The 21,367-nt window shown below is 44.6% G+C and overlaps 1 long non-coding RNA gene across 1 annotated transcript; it reads left to right on the top strand.

Moving 5' to 3' along the window:
* Nucleotides 1–3,433: 3,433 nt before the first annotated feature.
* LOC111860357 (uncharacterized) lies at nt 3,434–5,477 on the top strand. Its single transcript, XR_002842019.2, has 3 exons — nt 3,434–3,582; nt 3,895–4,272; nt 5,233–5,477. It is a non-coding gene; the product is annotated as an uncharacterized lncRNA (long non-coding RNA).
* The last annotated feature ends 15,890 nt before the right edge of the window (nt 5,478–21,367 follow it).

Genomic DNA, 21,367 nt, shown 5'->3' with positions numbered 1-21,367 from the left:
CGGTTTGGAGAATGGGGGCAGCTCTGCATCGCTCCCGGTGGTGACTGCTGTGTTTGTGCCCATAGACGGGGCCTCTTCCCAGCTCCAAGCCGCTTTAATGTGGCCCGAGGGCTTCTGATGACTGGTTACAATCTGTTCCCTGACCCTGACCATAATGGACAACTTTTACCCGCCGGAAGAAAATTATACCCTTTAGGAATGTTGTTGTTGTTATATTTCACTCTACACAAAATGTCAGGAAGACATTTCTGCAACTCTGGAAAAATAAGCCTTTCTCTTAAGCCATAATTTAGCAGTCCTCAGGGAAAGGCTATCTTGGATTTCGAGGAGGTGAATTGGAGGGGGGGGGCAATGCAGAAGTGCAGCGTGAACTATCCAGGAGGGGCAATGTTGATGAAGAGCGCCCTCATAAGTGCTCGCCCCGTGTCCATCTTCCAGAATCCTTCCACCTCGGCTAATAAAACCTTCAGCTACAAAACCCAATGGGACGAACCTCTTGGTTTTATACCAATACAAGTGCAATGGCCAAGTCCATCTCCTCATCGTCTGGGCTGAGAGGTGCCTGTTAACTCAGCTGTAAATGTCCAATGTTTCCCTAAATCCTGAAAAATCTGGCCCAATCCAACGACACCCTCGTGCTTGTCAACATGAGAACATTTCAAACTGGATTTAAGGAAGCACTTCTTTACACAGCGTGTAGTCAGAGTATGGAATAGTCTTCCTGATAATGTAGTGCAAGCTGAATCCTTGGGTTTCTTTAAATCAGAGCTAGATAAGATTTTAACAACTCTGAGCTATTAGTTATTCTCCCCAAGCGAGCTCGATGGGCCGAATGGCCTCCTCTCGTTTGTATAGTTCTTATGTTCTTATGTTCTTATGAAAGCACCGGCAAGTTGACGCCGTGTGTCGCTACACGGTCTCTGTTTTTTTCCAACATTAGCCGGACGATGGCAAATTCCGATAACAGCCGCTGAGGATCCTGGGAGAGCCAGTGGCATGTGGCCGACTTTGCGGGCGGACCAAGGGAACGGGCTGCAGGCGTCGCCACACGCGCCGCACTGCGCAGGCGGACACGCGGTGGAGCGGCCCGGCAGAGCCCCCGACACCGGCTGCCACGCCACCGTGGCACGTTCCACTCTCGCAGGGCACACGCCCGGGCTGCGTCGTGCTCTTGGCATCTACGCGGCGCCAACTTGCAGGAGTGCCGTGACCTTTGTTAGCATTGCTTAACACACTCGCCCGCAAAATTTTCCATCACTGAAACTTATGGTAGTCGCCCAGGTAATTTTCTCCATAATGTCCTTTCATATTTTATTTATACACCCATTTCTGCCATTGTGCAGCAAGGCCAATTAAATACTGCTCTTTCACAATAAGAACATCTGATCACATTGGGGAGTGTGCAAAAGGAGTGTCTGTCTTGTAACATTTTTTTTTTTTTTTTACAGTACACATGTTGTGGTGGATGACTGTGTTTGCTCAGTTGAATTTAAAGCGACTAATGTATGAAAACGTGCACGTCTTGGTGTTTTCATCGCACTGCCTGTCTGCGGCTCACTGCAGCTTTGCGTCGCAGGGCCTGCGGCCAGTCCTGGGAGGTTTGGGAACTGATCCGTGATGAGAAGGGGATTCTCCGCTGCCGTTGCCGTCCGTGTTCACAGGCACGTAGCGGCTCTACCAGGCATCTCACATACTCGTGAAATATACATTTCATTTGTATAGGTAGTTATGATAACTTACTAGTTGGTCCACAGTCAAAGTGGTGGAATGAAATTGTTAAATTCCATCTAAACCCCCTAACAGCTTTAAAATTACTGCTAATAATATCTAGATTTTGCTGAGACAATGCCCTCAATTTGATAATTTACTTTAGTTACTGTAAAATGTTAGTCCTTTGACTGTGTGCTGATGATCTGTGAATGACTGAGGCATGATGCCTCACAGGGACCCAAGCTCAATCTGAGCCTGTGTGCTGATGATCTGTGAATGACTGAGACACGATGGACCTGAGCTCAATCTGAACCTTCTTACTACAAACCGGGAGACTCTCGCACATCGTAATACTGCAGCACTGCAGCAGAAACCTTCCTATTTGGCACCCCCCCCCCCCCCAAAGTAACCATGAAGGTATTTAGTTAAGTTAGCGGAGATCGACTCGGAGCTCACTGCCTGCAGAGACATTGAGGCAGAAATTATGGCAGAAATGCGAAGTTCATGTTAAAGAGCGAAATATGTGGCCTCATTCATGTCTGTCTACAAAATATTTCTTGTTTTAATCTACTTCTTCTTCTTGTCCTAGTCAGAGCATATCTTGTACGCCAATCGGTGAAAATTATAAACTTGACCATTTAAGCATTTAAGGTTCCACACAATGCTGTAAGTTCTCCAGCATAAACTTCCCGTAGCGCTGCATGTTCTGCCGTTGTTCAAGAGTAATAAAACACAGCCGGAAGCACAAGGTAAAAATGCCTTGAGTCACACTGTGACTGTAGTATGTTTGGCCATGTGGAGTTGTGTGGCAGGACAGGGCTGGTTTCGTCCACGTGAAAGTCAGGACACTCACCTCGTTTTACGGAAAAGCAGCAGCGAGCCTGACCAGCTCTGCTGATCCAGGAGTGAAAAGAGAGGCTCCCTCACTGTAGCCCAAGATCCTCACTGCAAACCTCATTTAACGACTGCAGCACAAGCTGTTGGGACTATTTGCAGATAATATTAGTAATCCATATTAAAAATGGCCTTTTATAGACACATATGCATATACACACACACACATATATATATATATATCATGGGTTGCTTAATAGGCCTCGGTTTAGTGGAGGCAGTGCAAGCAAAACATGGCAACCACAAGCCCCAACTTAAAAGTGGATCTGGTTTGGCTGGTCCTGGAGCAGCATCTGGCGAATATCTGAGAGGCTGAGTTAGCGTGGGGCCTCGAGGCCTTTTCTCTGCCAGTTACGGCAGCGGTGGGGGGGGGGGAGCTCTGTGGATCGGTGTAACAGGTGACACGGCAGTTTCACTCAAGTGTGCCAAGATAGCAGCGCTGGAATTCGATGCCGTGACACCGGCGAGGTGACATCGGCCGCGCCGATCGCCGAGGGTGATGACGGTGACGTGGGAAAGGCACCTCGCTGCTGTCAGAAGCGCCGACCATGGAGAGAACAGCAGGATTGCATGGCCTGGTGTTTCTTTTGGCATAACTCTGGAATGTTCCATGTGAGGTATTTCCGGGGGTGGTGGGGTGGGGGAGTTGAAACATACAAAGATGATAACAAAGGAAAGAAAAGATTCAAAATTTAACATGAGAAAGTTCAAACACAAAAAGATAAATTTAAACAGTGACAATATAGATTTTGATAATACTTCACACCCTCAGCCTTCAGTGCCACGGTGCACCATGTTGTACCCCCATTTCAAAGCCCTGTCTGTCAGTGGAAGCCTCCTGCTTCGTATCCCATGCTCAGCTGAGTGATGTCACCACTGGGCTCTTGAGCAAGGTGCCTGACCCCAGTCACGCGGAAGGTTGGCTGACCCTGCAAGCTCACACTCGCATCGCTTTGCGCAAAAGCATCTGACAAAAAGGTAACATACTAAAATCTATTTTTTTTTATTAAATGTGAAAAGTCAAAAATCTTGAGAAATTATGCTTTTAAGTGTGTAAAGTGTCCCAAGCACAGAATCAGTCTGTTAAAAGCTTATCGTTATTACCCATGTTTCTATTGGACTTTTCTCTTGTGATTGTGTAACGATTGTGCTTGTGTAATGATTGTGATTGTGTAATGACTGTGATTGTGAAGTGGCCTAATAAATATGTAAAATATTCAGACTGTAGTCAAGAACAATAGTGCTGTTTTTATTGATTTTATTGTTTCTGTTCAATGCACAATTCTGTAGCAGCAAGAAAAAGATGCACTTCCATCTATAATGACAACATTGACCTTCAGAAGCGAGCAAATGCAGGGACAGTGACACAGTGAGTCTGGCATCCGCCTGACAGACTGCAGAAGGACTCATCCAGTGTTTTTCAATCTGGTCCTAGGGGACTTGAAGACAGTCCATGTTTTTTGCTCCCTGCCAGTAGGAACAAAACATGCGGACTGTGTGCAGCTCCCCAAGGAACGGATTGGGAAACACTGGTCTAAGTTACTGAAAATTGGAGCAGGAAAAAAATTCTCAGCCACAAAAACTGAGACCTACTGAGCAAAACGGCAGCAGCCTGGGGCAGCATGACCTCTCTCGCTCTCCTGTCTTTGGGACGCCATGACACCCCCGGTAAGGTTCTTGGTGTTGTTGCATTTCGAAGCAATGCGGAGGAACCAGACAAGTGTCCTCGTGTGCCGGCCAATTATAGGCAACCTTCAAAGGAATGGGCATTGTGGGTAATCTACCCAAAGCTGTCAGCTCTTAAGAAAACAAGTAATTATGATTCCCCCGTAAGGCATACAAACAAGTCATAATTCATATTCATCAGTCCACGTCCAAAATTACCTTTTGCATTCTAATTATCTGTCTGTCTATCACAACTGCCATCAAACTGCCTCAGATGCTGCCTGAAAACCAGCTTGTATTGTTTTATTGAACACTTATGTATCTGATATCTAAAATTTTTATCTATGTAAAATTCAATGTTCTACAAGCCTATTACCCAGACCGCCATACACTGTTGCATATTTAGCTGTAAGTCGTACTTCTGAAGATTAGCAAGATCATCTTGCTTGTATTTTTGGACTTAAAGTCACATGTTAAGTAATTAATCTTTTGTTAATCATGCAACGCTATTGACTCTGTACTACCAAGTTAAATATTAATGAACTACGTGGCATTGTGTGTTATAAATTTGAAGACTTTATGTTACCATTTCTTTATAAGTCTGTTTTTTGAGCCTTCCAGCTGCAGACTGTGTGTAATACAGCATTGTATTTACCTTTCTGCGCCACGTCCATATCTACAGATATTGATTGATGCTTAAAACTGAGTGCCATTATTTAGAAATGAGTCACATATGGCAATGATAAAATAAATATGGTAAATCACTAAATAACCCAGATTATACAACACGCCCAAACACATTAATTCATTTTAAATCAATTATTTTATTACTTTGTTTGATCTTTCATGCAATTTGATGAAACTGTCCTCTTGTTCCTAGTAAAATGATTCAATACCTACTTTTCGATGCTATTCATGGTTAGGCGTTAATAACAATGTAATTAAACATCACCCTCTCCATAGTCATGCTCCTACAAGCCTGGGCTTGCTGATGGCCCTCAGGAGGGGCAAAGAAACAGCACTTTCAGGTGACAAGAGAAGCCAGGAGACACACGCTGGAATTTTTATTCATTCTTCCACTACCAGACTAGTGATGTTTAATGCATCTCATGGACTTCTGTGAGTCTGCTGCCGTAGTTTCTGTTCAATTTCACTCTACTTCATTTTAATGAAACCACACATTTAATAAAACATATTTGGAATGTAAAGATATTTTTATCAATTTCTTTTCATCGTACACTTCAAACCCTGTGTTAAAAGGTACTTAAATCTGTATATATACACAAAGACCTCCTTGTCTGATAGGTATGCCTTACCAGCAGTCCTGTAACACTGAGGTGTCATTATTTGACCAAAATAGAGCCATCTAATGCTGTACTTAAAAAGCCGCCACACCCCCAGCCCCCTTGCGGCTTCTGTGAGGTCCACATAGGACACCCAGCATCAAGCACCTTCTCAGACACGCTTAGCTCACAGTTCCGTCTCCCAGGGCTTCATGGCAGATTCACCATATCAGGCTTGTCCTTTCTGGTCTCTCTTGTACGTTTTGGTGAATACCTCACACGTTAGTTATGTTCCATCTGTTTGACAAACAGGGCCCACTCTCACACCCACCAAAACAGGAAAGATTTCACCAAAGCTTAAGACTCACAGCCACAATGCGGCCTTGACATTCTTACCATTTAAACAGATCATTTTAGGTATATTACTCTGTGTGTGGGAGGATTTTGTGGCTCCTGTCAAAGAAAACAAAAGAAAAAGTATTTTTTCCTCCAGCCCGGTCCCTGTACTGTTTGCTGGTTATACTGCATAAGAAACCATTAGTCTGCAGGAGAATTTTTTTGGGATATGAAAATTCAAGTCAGAAAGAAATGAAGGCAAATGATTAAAACAAAAAATCTTGAACTTGACGTGGCATCAATCAAAGGATTTAACTCCTGTTTTGCGTTGTAAATCTATTCCTCCATAATTCCACCCATCGATCCATAACCCAGTACAGGTGCACGTCGGGCCTCCTGCCTCTGCTCGAGAGCTCAGGGGGCAGGAAGGGGAAAGAGAACCTCCCTGATAGGATGCCAGTCCATCGCCGTTTAAAATACACGAAAGCAACAAAGGTAAATGCTAAGCTAAATGTGAGCCGTACTCTTTATTCATGTGGCGTGTGACTGTGCTGTTGAATTCTCAGCTGTAAGTATTTGCTTGTCCATCTTAGAACTGCAGCTTCTGCCATTGTTACTAATTTCATGCAGTCCTGGTAGTTGTATAAATCCTTTACACCTTGAAAAACAGCTTTAAGTCTCTTGTCATATCTGTTGCTTTTCTTTGAGTTTCAAGAAGGCCGACACACGTACGGGCTACGGGGAAGTCCAGGAAACAGCTACGTCACACGCTAAGGAGAGACGCCGTCGTCATCCAGCTCTCTCACAACATGAAGTCATTACACCATTTCAAATCTGATTCTACAAAGGTGTGCGTGTGCACACTGACCAGGTTGTGTACACAGGAACTTCTGCTAGTGGACAGGAAGCCTTTCCCAGTAAACGAGCTAATAGGCAATGGCTGGAAAATGGCGAGACACTGACATTCGCTCTTTCTTGCAGTGTTTGAATAAGCTCCTCCTTCAGATCGTTGATAGCCTGGTTGAGAATAGCATATTTCTGCGTGTGCTATTTGTGGATATTATTTTGCGGTGTGTATTTTCTATTTTTATCCACTTCTCACCAAGACTCTCTTTATTCCCCCCCCCCCCCTGCTTATACTGTGTAAAGTGTACCCTCTTATTTTAAGGAAATAATCTGTAAATTGCATGCTGGTTGGTGCCTAATCATAACAACTCAAGGCAAACGGGTCACAATGAAAGCCCCTGGTGAGCCCCCCCCCCCCTTCAAATGAGTAGCACATGTGTGACCAGGGTTTATTTTTACTCTCCATAAAGCAGCTACAGCACAAAACCACTTCACGGCCATAATGGAGAGTGGTCTCAATGGGACGGGTGTCGGGGGGGAGCAGCTTCGCCTCAGCCAGCGAGGCCTGGATCACGGAGTAAACAGATGGAGACGGGGCCTCCCACCATCGGGGGAGAGCGGCAAGAGGTGGCTAAGCTCCCTGGCAGAAGCGAGCTCGGCTCGGCTCTGCTGCGTTACTGCGTCCATGTTGGCATCCATGCGGCTCGGCTCTGCTGCGTTACTGCGTCCATGTTGGCGTCCATGCGGCTTGGCTCTGCTGCGTTACTGCGTCCATGCGGCTCGGCCCTGCTGCGTTACTGCGTCCATGCGGCTCGGCCCTGCTGCGTTACTGCGTCTATGTTGGCGTCCATGCGGCTCGGCTCTGCTGCGTTACTGCGTCCATGTTGGCGTCCATGCGGCTCGGCTCTGCTGCGTTACTGCGTCCATGTTGGCGTCCATGCGGCTCGGCTCTGCTGCGTTACTGCGTCCATGTTGGCGTCCATGCGGCTCGGCTCTGCTGCGATACTGCGTCCATGCGGCTAGGCCCTGCTGCGTTACTGCATCCATGCGACTCGGCCCTGCTGCGTTACTGCGTCCATGTTGGCGTCCATGCGGCTCGGCTCTGCTGCGTTACTGCGTCCATGTTGGCGTCCATGCGACTCGGCTCTGCTGCGTTACTGCGTCCATGTTGGCGTCCATGCGGCTCGGCTCTGCTGCGTTACTGCGTCCATGTTGGCGTTCATGCGGCTCGGACATTAGAACCAAACGCACAACCTCCCGTTGGTCCTGATTGCTCGAGATAAGGAGTGAGCCAGAAAACAGTGATAGTGAAGAACAACGTGTTTTTAAATTAACCCCAAACCATGAAGATTGCCTGAGTAGGACCCAGGATGAAATATCCTTACCTCTGCACAGGTACAGACAAGCCCCGATCACGACAATGGAAAGAACGCATGACCTTGAAAGATCAGCTCTAGACAAAGGGGGCTGGAAGATCTCAGCCCTGATCCCAAACACATGTAAAGCAATTCACAAAACCCTAGGCTCAACAGAAATAGACAAACCTATTTAGAGGAACGGTTTGCGTTTAGACTCTAGGCACTGATGTTTGCAATCTTCAGGCCACAGAGGGTTTTAACATGATCAGTAATTCACAAAACTGGTTTATGAAAGAATTCATCTGCTTGCTTTTGAGTTTCCCTGTTGCCATGCACATTTGCTAAAACATCACAGAGCCTCAGACTCAGGTTTGAGCAGCATGAAAAGCAGAACCAATCAAAATACTGCATCCCCATTAAGTGATTAAAACATTATTCTAAAAAACAAAAGCAACACATCACTATATTCATCACCCATAACAAGCAGCGAATAATCAAACTAAATAGGCATAATTAAATCCGAATAATTGGTACCACACAATAATGTTATTAAAATAATATTACATTATTAACATAGTATTTGCATCCAGAAACACCATCCATGTCTAAAGTCTTAACTGTGATTTGCTTTATGTTCGATGAAAAAATTACATATATTCTCTGAAAAAAAGTGTAATTGATTCATTTATGAAGTTTTAATGTTCCAGGTTAACAGGAAACGTGGTCGACTGAAAAACTTCACCTAACATATAATTAACACCTGGGTTTTAAGACTAAGGGAAAAGCTACAATAATTAGTTATAAGAACTTTAAAAACCACAATTATCTGAAAAGAATGAAGGAAGTAACTATCCGTGCATCCATCCATTTCCAGAAGCCATTTAGTGTCACGGTCAGTGGACAGTCACCAGGCTGACGCCCGGAGATGAGCAGATGAGGACTACAAGCTCAAGCAGATGAGCTTGGAGCTCCGTAACAGGCAGAGCGCAGACACTCGGAGAGGGGTCCCTCGCAATTTACCGTAAATAACAGATAACATTTTAATGACCTAATAAGGGTGCATTTGACCAAAATCAGACAAAATATTACTGAGGCTGGCCCACATTATAAGGGTATTTGTCTCCAGCCCGCTGTGTCTCTGCATAAGGTCCCTCATCACTGAATTGTACACTTATGCCTTGTCAAATATTGTACAAATCACGTTAAAATCGAAAGAAGCTTCTTATATTGCTTGTTTGACTTCATTTGTGATACTGGGAGTATGATATGTGCCCTGATATGTGCTCTACCTTTACCCCAGTAGAGTTTGTGTCCATCGAGTCTTGGTCTGATCTTGAAGCCGTAAAAATATTGCCCCAAATCTTAATTGCAAGAGTTCAGAAAGTTCAGCGGGTGCTAAACTCACAAGTGGCAAAGCAAGGGTCAGCAATCTTTACACTTCCCTGTTCAGGGTCAGGAACAGCTTGAGCAGCCATGTAAAATCTGATATTCTATACAAAAGACGGCCAGCCACCGCAGTCTGTTTATACCTTTATCTCTGAGAGACGCTGAGATACAATCACGTTTCTTCATTTGCGTAATGCTTTGCTGTGAAAGGCAGCAGCCTTAATGAGACGGGTAAACACTTTATCCCACATCAGCTCCTCCCTCATTTGTTCTTTCAGGGCACCCAATATAGGACAGGAATGTGAAAAAAAATGTCAATGTTATGACTACTAAAGGACGTTATTTATCATCACTACTACCTGACACTGATAAATCACAATATTTTAAGTTCACTCAGGTTTTCTGTGCCAAGTGTTTGCAAACTGTGGCAGCTAGACAGTTAAAAGTGAGAAGGCCATTTTAATAAGATCTTTTTTAGTGTTTTAAATCTATATATCTGTGTACATAATACAATCCCGCTTTCTTTATGCATTTTATCTTTTACAAAGTGCAATAAACACAATCTTCTCTAATTCAAGCAGAGAAAATAAAGCATCCTGTGAAATGTGACATTAACTATGTCACGGTGCTGCTGCAGGTACATTATGACTGAGCCCATTCAGGATTATGGACAAAAATATGCCAGAAATAATTCAAAACCCTAAAGACTCTGCCTCAGTGTTACTACAGCACAAATGACTCAATGATATTGCCTATTTCCATGGTAACAGACAAGCCAGGGCACTGTCTGAAGTTTCTACACACTCTCACACCAGCCAGTCGGTTTTCCATAATACGAGTGTAACAGCTCCCATCTAACCAGTAATGTTTGCGCAGTAAAGCAAGGTGTTTTGGAAAAAGATTCACAAAAAGTCCCTTAAGAAATCTCATGCTATTATTCAGTGTTGATGTTGTTGTTATCATTTTAGGGACCGTGGACGATATATTCTACTGTCAAACTGTGCTGATTAATGTAAACATCTGTGTGAATCAGGGGAGGTCGGTCTGTCTGTCTGTCGGTCTGTCTGTCTGTCTGTCTGTCTGTCTGTCTGTCTGTCTGTCTGTCTATCTATCTATCTATCTATCTATCTATCTATCTGATCTGATGACATGGAGACTCAGGCTGTCAGAGTTACTGTTCTCGCTCCAGTTCTGTAACTGTCTGCAGTGACACCAAGCTCACGGCTTGTCCTTTCTTCTATAAAGCCACTGCATATTCATTCACATGGAATTGCCTTTCCCATTCACTTTCTTCTTTCATTCCATTGGCTCGTTGGATTTCCCTGCTGTTCCCTGTGCCCTCTGCTCTGCACAGTCCACACATCCCTGGTTCCTTCTTGGTTGTCGACTGAGGGTGCTGTCTGCTTCATTAAGGCCGCCCCAGACACGACGCATGCTAGGCTACAGTGTTTCAGAGGTGCGCACTCACCAAGTACGCTAAGAAAGCAGCTCCTTCCACAAAGACAACTTTCTGTTAACCAACTTGTCACAGAGGCACCTCCGCAAACCGCTCCAACCTTTGTCATGCAAAGGAAACCAGACCTTCAAATCATCACCTCACACCCTTTGTCTGCCGTCTTCGCTTCCCTCTTGCCCCTGCAGTGTCTTGACTTGCCCCTGAGTTTAGGAAGGAGATCCGCTGCTTTTGTCAGTAGTAATTTTTCCCCCTCGTGAAACACGTAAAAAAAAAAAACTCTGTCACCCCCCCCCCCCCTCCTTACTGTCCCTTTAGAATGAGTCACCGGCTATTTATCTTTCACAATAGCGAGTGAAAGGATTCCCAGAGTTGGCGATGTCCTCAGCCCTCCCCGTGAAGGAAAGAGTCAGTATCTGACGTAACGTACTGGCCGCATAGTTAAGTTGGTGCTGACACGCAAGGGCTTTCCTCAAAGAACACCTGTTTCTAGGCACCTGTTGCTAGGCACTGGGCCGAAGCATGGAAACAAACACAGGCTTCCGTGTGGTGTACCTGCAAGTTTACTTTTGTGCGTAGGTACGTTAAATGTCTAATGCTATATGGCATGGTATGACACTCTGTTACCGAATCTTCTGGTCTTGACACTTAAAATGCTGAAACATTCTCTGAAACAGAATTCTGATAACATAGAGTAACGGAGCCACAATTAATAACTAAAATTATTGTAATTAGTGGCTTTCAAATGCTATTTGGGTGAACAAAATGACATTGCATTCTCTGAAAACTCAGCACAACCAAAACAACTGATATGCAATTTTTATTAACTTCAGTCAAATGTGTGACCTGCAGGTCAAGTACAATGGTTGTCACAACAACCAAAGGTGAAGCTACTTTTGAACTATTTTTGTCTATAGTCAATAGCAGAAGACTATAGTGAATTACTCAGATTCTCTTTGTCTCAGCCTTGACTATTGGCCTGTTGGGCTCAAGGAAGTCCAACGGACGCCGAATTTGTGTGATTCAGCTTCAGCTCTGTGCAGTCGTTATTTGAGTCACGCGCCAAAGGGAATTTGATCTGTGCAAGAGAAAGCTAAGTGACAGGTGCTGCAACAGAAGAATGCAGTGAGACCCACGCTACTCTGACGTTACTGCGGACACACCTGCAGCTCCTCTCATCTCCTGCGCCGTTTGACGCAGGATTCCCCTCAGCCAGAATGTGTCACTATGACGACTCATCCAGGATGGAAAAACTTGTGAATATTTCACTTATAGCCTACATTCATAAGTATTTGCAGTCAGAATACAAGCAACTAAACACAAAGACTTAATAGACATGAAGGGACATAAATAAGAATGTATAAATGTGTGGTTGAAGTTTATCTCTCTTTGCCTGTGAAGCTGTGCACCTTCTTGAATTTTGAAAAATTTAATTCTCTGTTTGAAAAGGAGCTCATGACAAAACTGCAAAAAACTAAAAATAACAAAAAAATGTAGTGAACATATCTTTAAAGCATGACAAAGCACTTATACAGCTCTGGAAAAAAATGTTTCCAGGATCTAAAATTCTAAGGCAGCAGTACAGAAGAACAAGGTGAAGCAGGAGACACTGGGAACGACCAAAAACCAGCCAGGCAGAGGGTAGAAGCAACATCTAATGCCAGAGGTGACCGTTAACTTATCCAGCAGTGCCTCATGAATCGGAGGATGACCTTAAGTGACCTTCAAAAGGAATGGGAAACATTAGGTGCAGGAGTGAAGTGCACTGCTAGGACAGTTTGTATGAGGCTCCTAGAAGCAGGACTGAAGTCCCATAAAGCAAGGAAGAAGCTCTTCATTAATGAGAAACAGGGAAGAACCAGGCTGCAGTTTGCAAAAATATATATATTTATATTTTATATAGGCACACACCCATAAATTGAGAAATGATTGAAACTGAAAATTTAGCTGTGGTCTCTTAATTTTTTCCAGAACTGTATAATACAAATCTACCTTGTTAAAGGTTTCCTCAAGTTCAGGCAAACTTTCAGCAAGTAATAATAAAGTTTGCTTTTCGCTACAGTCCCCCCTGCCCAGAGAGGTTGGCTGGACCCATCTCACCTTGTAGGAGAAGCGTGTGACAGTTATGAACTAATATTAATGAAACACAATACTGTTGTTGCAAAGTGGGAAAAGCGTTACACAAAAGGATCATTCCCTCAGGATGAAATACCACTTACAACAATAATATGTTCATTTAAATTCAGTGAAGGAGGGATTGCTTATCTTTTGTAAAATGCCAAACAGCCACAGATGTGCCACATGTGCTTGAAGCTCCGTAACAGGCAGAGCGCAGATGAGCCTCTAGCTCCCTAACAGGCAGAGCGCAGATGAGCTTGTAGCTCCCTAACAGGCAGAGCGCAGATGAGCTTGTAGCTCCCTAACAGGCAGAGCGCAGATGAGCTTGTAGCTCCCTAACAGGCAGAGCGCAGATGAGCTTGTAGCTCCCTAACAGGCAGAGCGCAGATGAGCTTGGAGCTCCGTAACAGGTAGAGCGCAGATGAGCTTGGAGCTCCGTAACAGGCAGAGCGCAGATGAGCTTGTAGCCCCGTAACAGGCAGGGCGCAGATGAGCTTGTAGCTCCCTAACAGGCAGAGCGCAGATGAGCTTGTAGCTCCCTAACAGGCAGAGCGCAGATGAGCTTGTAGCTCCCTAACAGGCAGAGCGCAGATGAGCTTGTAGCCCCGTAACAGGCAGAGCGCAGATGAGCTTGTAGCTCCCTAACAGGCAGAGCGCAGATGAGCTTGTAGCTCCCTAACAGGCAGAGCGCAGATGAGCTTGTAGCTCCCTAACAGGCAGAGCGCAGATGAGCTTGTAGCTCCCTAACAGGCAGAGCGCAGATGAGCTTGTAGCCCCGTAACAGGCAGAGCGCAGATGAGCTTGTAGCTCCCTAACAGGCAGAGTGCAGATGAGCTTGTAGCTCCCTAACAGGCAGAGCGCAAATGAGCTTGTAGCTCCCTAACAGGCACAGTGCAGATGAACTTGTGCAAGCGCAATAAATGTTTCACAATATCAGTATCTTAGACATCTGTGAACGGCATACTTTTATTGTCACACAGAAACTTCGCTGTATCTGGTTTTGAAAATGAAGGGCTGTAGTCTCTGCCGCCTGCTGTTTACCTGCCCGCCTCACCGAGCAGTGGGTTCAATCACAGGCCTGTGAGTAAACAGGCCAGTAAAAGCATGTGGTTTGTGCACTAACACACCACAACACGCAGCAGCCAGACTCCATCGCCGCCTCCTTCTAACAAACACTCTGCGCGATCCGGCCACGGGAATATGAGCTCGGTCAGCGGCTCTGGGCTCCGACTCTGGGCTCCGGCGCTGTGCGCTTTCGCCGTCTTGCTATTTTTTTAAACAAAAATTAACACTGTTCCCCGAAAGCATGGACATTCTAAGAGGGCTGTATTTTAGGTGCATGGTGTGAGTATTGAACCTGCTGGTGCAAAGTGTCACCCGAGGTGCAGGAAGATTAGAAATGCCCTTAGACATTGAACCTGGTATTGACGAATGTGGAATTGTTTCCTCGTTAACTGTGCAGTGGTGCTCCTGGACTGCAAGCACGTTTGCACTGGGGTGATTGATTAGTTCAGGAATCAAAAGTCCTGCTGGGCATATGACAGCGAGAGAGAAAGATCGATTTTTAATGGTTAAACAAGTAAAAGGGGCTATTGTCTAGTTCCAAACTCAAGTGACAGAAGAAGTGAGATGGAATCTAAATTCGAGAACAATGGAAAGCAAACATTAGCAAAGGTCAGTCGTAAGATGTGGTATTTCAATATAACATGCATAACTATAGAGAGTTTTAGTTTAAAGTGTGAATTAGTGCTCATTGCAAAATTCAGAACCTTAGAATGTTAATACTTAGAATCCTTAAGTATTAAATGCATCCTATTGCTTTGCTGGCTCCCATTGAGCCATAACCTGAGTGTCCGTTGACTGCTGTCACAGACAATGTGGTTGTGTCATACAGACACAAACACAAACAAGATAAAGAGCATAATGCATTCCTTGGAGTAACGATGTTGTGGAATTGCTGGGCTCTAGGAAGGATGAAATTGTGCACTGACTGAAGATTTGATAGAGGAGGTGGGAGACATCGCCCTCTATCTCCTCCACAGCGCTACTGCAACTTTTCAAAACCAAGTGCCGGCTTGTCTTTTCAAACCACCTGTAACCACTTACTGGTTTATCAGTAATCAGCAGAGAGCTATATTAACCTGTTTTAATGCAGTTTAATCTAGTTGTGTATGGTAGTTTTCATTGATTAGGCTATTTCAAAATATTTAGCATTATCTGTAATGTCTGAAAAAAGCCTTTTAACTGTTGTGTTAGTCATAATAAGACAATTATTTCATTGATGTGGTTCATTTATGCTTGCGACAGAAAAAAACAGGACAAGCAAGAAATTAAATTAAGTAGGATTAATCAAACTGGTTTCAGGGAGTAGGAACTATTATACAGTAATTATGATGCTGCATACCACACCTCATACGACAGATTCGCTTATACTGCAGCCCCACATGCAACTGAAACTACCAACTGTCCTGAAGACTGTCAACCAGAATAAGCTTCATATTGCAAAGCTGGGGTGGGGGTGTGAACCCACTTTGAGGATGATCAGTGATTCTGTGCATGACATTGATGCGACCACAAAGTTAGTTATTGGTCATTGCTATTAATTTTGATTTGAAATAATTTCTCACGTTTAATTTGGAGATGGGCACCCAGTTCCTGTTTTGCATCTCTCGTTTCATACAGTTTCCATGCGTGTGCATTTATTAAGGATGTTGATGTAGAAAGTATGCCGGCCACACCCAAGCTCACTAAAACAGATACCAGCTTTGTGGTTTTGGTCCTGCTGCACTTGACATTTTAGAAGGACGCCACAGTCACCGGAGACCACAGTCAAAGAGCCCCGGTTAGGTCAAATGTCACTATCCGCACATCACGGTAGGAAGGATACTTGGCAAGGAATGAAGGCATATTTTCAAGATGTTGGCTTGCAGTGCGTGATTTGATGGCATGAAATCCTTTCTGCATCGGGGTTGATTGAAGAAACATGACTGGGATGAATGATTGGCAACTTGCAATATAAGAACTCCCCCCTCCCAGCACCGATGAACCTGCTGGAATTCAGCCAGGAAAGAAAGATTCTTAGTGTGGATATGAACAATTGCTGTTGAGCAAGTTTAACAGAAACATGACTGAAGGTAAAACATTAAGCCAGGAAAAGCATGATTTTCCACTGCAGAAAAGCAAATAGAGAAAACCAAAGTGCGGGGCTGATAACAAGCCAGTGTGAGGTATTTGGGACCTCAGTGACACTCGATGACACCCCAGTACCAAAATCTCCGTGATGCACCTCGAATCTGAAGGTGAATTCGTGAAGTTCTCCAATACTCCAGATATGAGATTCCATATAAGAAGTAGATCCTCCGGTGATTGCGGCTCAGTGGGCTGACTGACTATCCGAGATCTCCCATCCCATCTCCCATCCCATCTCCCATCCCATCTCCCATCCCATCTCCCATCCCATCTCCCATCCCATCTCCCATCCCATCTCCCATCCCATCTCCCATCCCATCTCCCATCCCATCTCCCATCCCATCTCCCATCCCATCTCCCATCCCATCTCCCATCCCATCTCCCATCCCATCTCCCATCCCATCTCCCATCCCATCTCCCATCCCATCTCCCATCCCATCTCCCATCCCATCTCCCATCCCATCTCCCATCCCATCTCCCATCCCATCTCCCATCCCATCTCCCATCCCATCTCCCATCCCATCTCCCATCCCATCTCCCATCCCATCGCGGCCGAACGCTTAGATTACCCCCCGGATGAAAAATACGCCTAAGCTTTGCAAACAAAAGAAGCAAACAAAAAAAACACTGTATAGCAACGAAAGACAAAAACAATTTGCATTTAATTGTTTTTTAACTATGGAATTCAGACAGCTCCACGAAGAATGTTACCATAAACGAACCCCCATCCCACTCCATTTCCGTTACATGCCGAATGATTTACAGGGTAGTAAGCAATCTAGCGGTTAAGGATGAGGTATTAGCAGGCCTGGTCTCTGGAGGAGCCTGTGCTATTGTATGCGAGAAACAAGGTACTTAACCTGAATGACTTCACTAAAAAACCCAGCTGAACAAATCAGGAGATGTTGTAAGCCGATTTGGATAAAAGCTTTGCGTAAGCAAATAAACATGGCGCGTATGTCCTGGAACAGGTCTCGCATGGAATTACTTAACAATGAAATAGCATGGGCTTGTCTTTTATTGCATTTAATAAATGGCATAATCTAGGAAAGTAGCCTTTCTCAGCATCTGTCTTTCTGAGCTCTGTGACTGGCAGCCGAAGTGGGAGGAAATAAAAAGGATCCAGATCCAGTCATGCTTAGTAGAGGGGTGTCCCGCTGGAAAGCTGTGCAAGCCTGCATCAATTTATACAGCTAGTGTCAGAAACTGCAGGCTTCATAGATGCAAGGAATTTATCTGGACTCCATCAAGTGGCTGTTGTTTTTCCAGCGGGTTCCCTCGATGGCCAGAAAGTGATTTGGAGCCACATGGTGTGCTTCAGAGAATCAGAGCAGTTAAACAAATTGCAGAGAGTGTGTGCTGGTCCTGGCCTGTAGCCAGGCAGCTCGCAGGAGTTACCGTCTGCGCGAGTGCGCGATCACGACAAGGCATGCAACCACGGTGAACGTCCTCCGTGCTTGGCTGAAGCCGGACCGGCGCACACTTCACAGCACACGCAGCAGCTGGGGGGCCATGCACCTGCAACCCCCCCCCCCCCCTCACTAAACCTGCCCACAGAGCCGCTGCTGACAGCGTTGATGTCATCATCAGTGGCTCAGCACCTTCAGTGGAAGGCAGTGATCCCAGCTAAGGAGAACCTCTGAGATAAGATAATGACAGAACTGAACTTGGGTCTTACTTGCACCCCAGCAGCTGTGATCCCCGTGTTTAATGCAGGAACATGTGGGCTGTGGGCTGTGTACCTAAGACGGCCCAAACACTCCCAGCTTGGAGCCCCACACTTTAGCTCCATGACAATAAATAATATTTAGCAGGCAATTAATTCTGCTTTCGCTTGTATTCTGTTATAATGGATGACAGATTTCGCATGTGGACATATTTGCAAAACACGAGCATTTTTTTTCCTTTTGAAACTCGTACCCTTTGTGGCAGTAAGCGCATTTGCTATTTCAGTCACAAAGCCATGACAGTCGGCTTTACCGTTCTTTCTAATTACTGAGGCCATAATAGTTTCGACTGTATGTCATGGCAAAAAAAGTCATACCAAAGTAAAGTGATACTTCATTCCTATCAGTTCCATTGGGGTCATGTGAGAACGAAATATATGTCCCTCCCACCGTCCGCATGGTGTGTGTATAAATATACATGAACACACACGTGTTTTTATATCTCTGTGGGGGGGAGAAAAAAAGCTTAATGGTGACGATGGCGACCCTAACCCCCACCCAGCCCTAACCTTAACCGTAAGGAACCAAATAAAATACAAAACGTTTGGCATTTTTAGTTTTTTGATTACAGTCACAGATTTCCTCTTGTGGGGACCAAAAAAGAAGGTTACAAAAACAGGTGTGTGTGTGTGTGTGTGTGTGTGGTGTGTAAATTATGAATTGTGATAAAATCAAGTGAGAGTCATGTGATATACTCCATACAAAAACATGGATTTCACTGAATACCACATTCCATATCAGCATATCAGTTTCTGGGGGAGGTATTTAAACTCAGTTTAAATGAAGTCCTAGTGAATTTGCATTTAAAGACCTTTTCAGACTCATCTTCAATTTGTCTCATTGCCAGTTAGTATTCTAACATGAACATTTTTGTAATCATTGAAGTGCCGTTTCAAGATTTCGTTTCAAGATTTAAAGCGAGACGTGTGAAAAAAGCAAACGCAAGTTGCGTGACCTTCTGACATCAGATACGAAAAAATGCCAATGATCCCGTTTGTATTATTTCAAAGCCTGTCAGCCATCAAATATTGGTATTTATGTCTTTTTGCTGAACATCATACAAATGTCAACAACACATGCCGGGACACGCCGGGGCTGAGAGAGACACTGGCAGAGGCATCAGCGTTAATACAGTTTTCCTCTCAGCCGACAATCACGACTGGGTTCTCAACAGAGGACTACAATGCCGTGACTTTAAATTGCCCACATTTAAAAATAACTTTCATCAACCAAAGGGGAGCAGTAATAGAGGATTAGCCTTGTCGCCCGGGGAAACAAACACAAAGGTGACAGACAATGGCCGTGATGAAAGCAAACAAGGTACAATTACCCCAAGAACCGCTGGATTGTAAAGCAGATGAAATTTTTGTGACCCCCCTCCACGATTGCATGCATGTGTCATGTACACCTGTAGAATTGTGAAACCCAGTTACTGCACCCAGTTAGGTGGCAGATTAAGCCAAAATACTTCCCTGGAAAAACAGCTATAGCCTCCTGAGATCCAAGGAAAAAAGTGTCCTTCGATTGTAGTTTCTTTGGAGGAAATAAGACATCTTACAATTTAGATTTTTTCAAATTTATTTTTATTTTTAATTTCACAGCATGTCCTCTTTAGTGTACAACAGGAATTAATATGTTTCCGTACATCAATGAAAAGATGTAATACTTACATTGTAATTACAATGGACATAAATGAATGGGTGGGGTCTCCGGAGGATAGTGCAGGTATTGATCGTATCAGAAGGCTGATATGGTTTGCCATTACGAAGCACAGGGTTTCTTGCCTGAAGTTCATTCTGTAGTTATGTCTGATTACTCCCGAAGATCAACCATATACCATTTTGTGGGTGGAATCTTCAATGGTTTAACTGAGTAAAAATTGACTTCCTATGTAAAAAAAAAAAAAAAAAAAAAAAAAACACCAAGATGGCTATTTAGGGACACGTTTGTTTATTGTGAAACAAAAGCAAGTTAAACTGATCAAGCCATACAGCAGCATGAAGGAAGTGAAATCCATTGAAGGAAATGCAGAGGAATGCAAAGAAATGACATGGCAGCAGAATACAGGCATTGCTAATCAGGGACAGGTGTCTGGGAATGGCAGGACAATGGCGGCTCTTTGTTACGTCATCGCCTTTGCAGACGGCGGCATTCAAGCATCAGGCCTGTTCCCCCCATTTGAATCACTTCCTGTATGACATTCCCCAAACCACCAATGAATACACTTCAATATGTTGGGGGGGGGGGGGGGGGGGGGGGGACCTCACTGTGCTCAGAACAAGACCTGCAAGTCTTAAAATAGCTGTCAGTGACTGAGACAGGCCGCGGAGAGCCTTCCCCGCGTTCCGGACACTGTCTCTAGCGAGGCTGCACACGTCTTCTGCCAAATCAGGAACAAGCCGCCACTTCCCAGCTTCCTGCTCTACCAGTTGTCCCTGCTTAGGTAATGTCTTCTTTTTAGCTCCTCAAAGAGACGGCGGTTTTGGAGGTGGTCAAGCCCGACGACGCTCCCTCTAAGCATGGCGCTTTCCATGCCACTGCAAAGCACATCAGTCTGATCTTAAAAGAACACTGCCTTTATCTGAGTAATTATCGCACCCTTATCAGCCAGCTGATAGAAAGATGCATTGGTATTCTTTTACAATCAGAAATGTAGGCCAACAGACTGTTGAAGCCATGCTGATCTCGGTACGATTATATCTGAATCACACACGCAAAGCAGCCCATGACTTCAGATAACCCCGCATTATACAGTATATCATTCATTGGCCCTTATCTTTCACAAAAAAATATTAAAGAGAATAAAACATAGATATTAAAAACACCTATAAAGATTTAAACTAGCAAATTCTATATATAACGCTCATTTAGCACATGCTTTTATTTAACGCGATTGAAAAGGTGGCGTCGGTTAGTCACCAGAACAATTGGGATTGAGCGCCTTGTTCAGGTGCCCAACAGTAAAATCATTCTGGTGACCCTGGGATTGGAGCACGCGACCTTCCGATCACAGGTATAGCATCGTAAACAAGCCCAAAGCACGGACTGCGGGTGAGACGTGTGGCAGTCTGCTTACAAATAGCTATGAACATTCAAGGATACTAACCTTTCAAGGCTGCATCACATCGCAGTGAAACATGAAGTCAAGTGAAACAGAAAACTTACAAGAAACTGCAGATGTTACCAGGTCTGACTCCCCCCCCCCCCCCCCCCCCACACCGACAGCAATGGAGAAGGAGTTTAAGGCGGCGATAGCCAGCATCTAAAACATCTTCCAGTGGATGCCATTTCACAGTGTAAGAGAGACAGTGAGCAGAGTAATGAAGTTATTTCCCCTACCGTGAAGAAAAAAGGTTGCCTTTGTGAGTAAAAATGCTGCATAACTTATGATGGGGTTATGTT

The sequence above is a fragment of the Paramormyrops kingsleyae genome, chromosome 15, assembly GCF_048594095.1.
Source record: "Paramormyrops kingsleyae isolate MSU_618 chromosome 15, PKINGS_0.4, whole genome shotgun sequence".
In the NCBI taxonomy this organism is placed as follows: Eukaryota; Metazoa; Chordata; class Actinopteri; order Osteoglossiformes; family Mormyridae; genus Paramormyrops; species Paramormyrops kingsleyae.
Note: the sequence above shows the minus strand (reverse complement) of the source record. Positions and strands in the feature narration are given on the sequence as shown.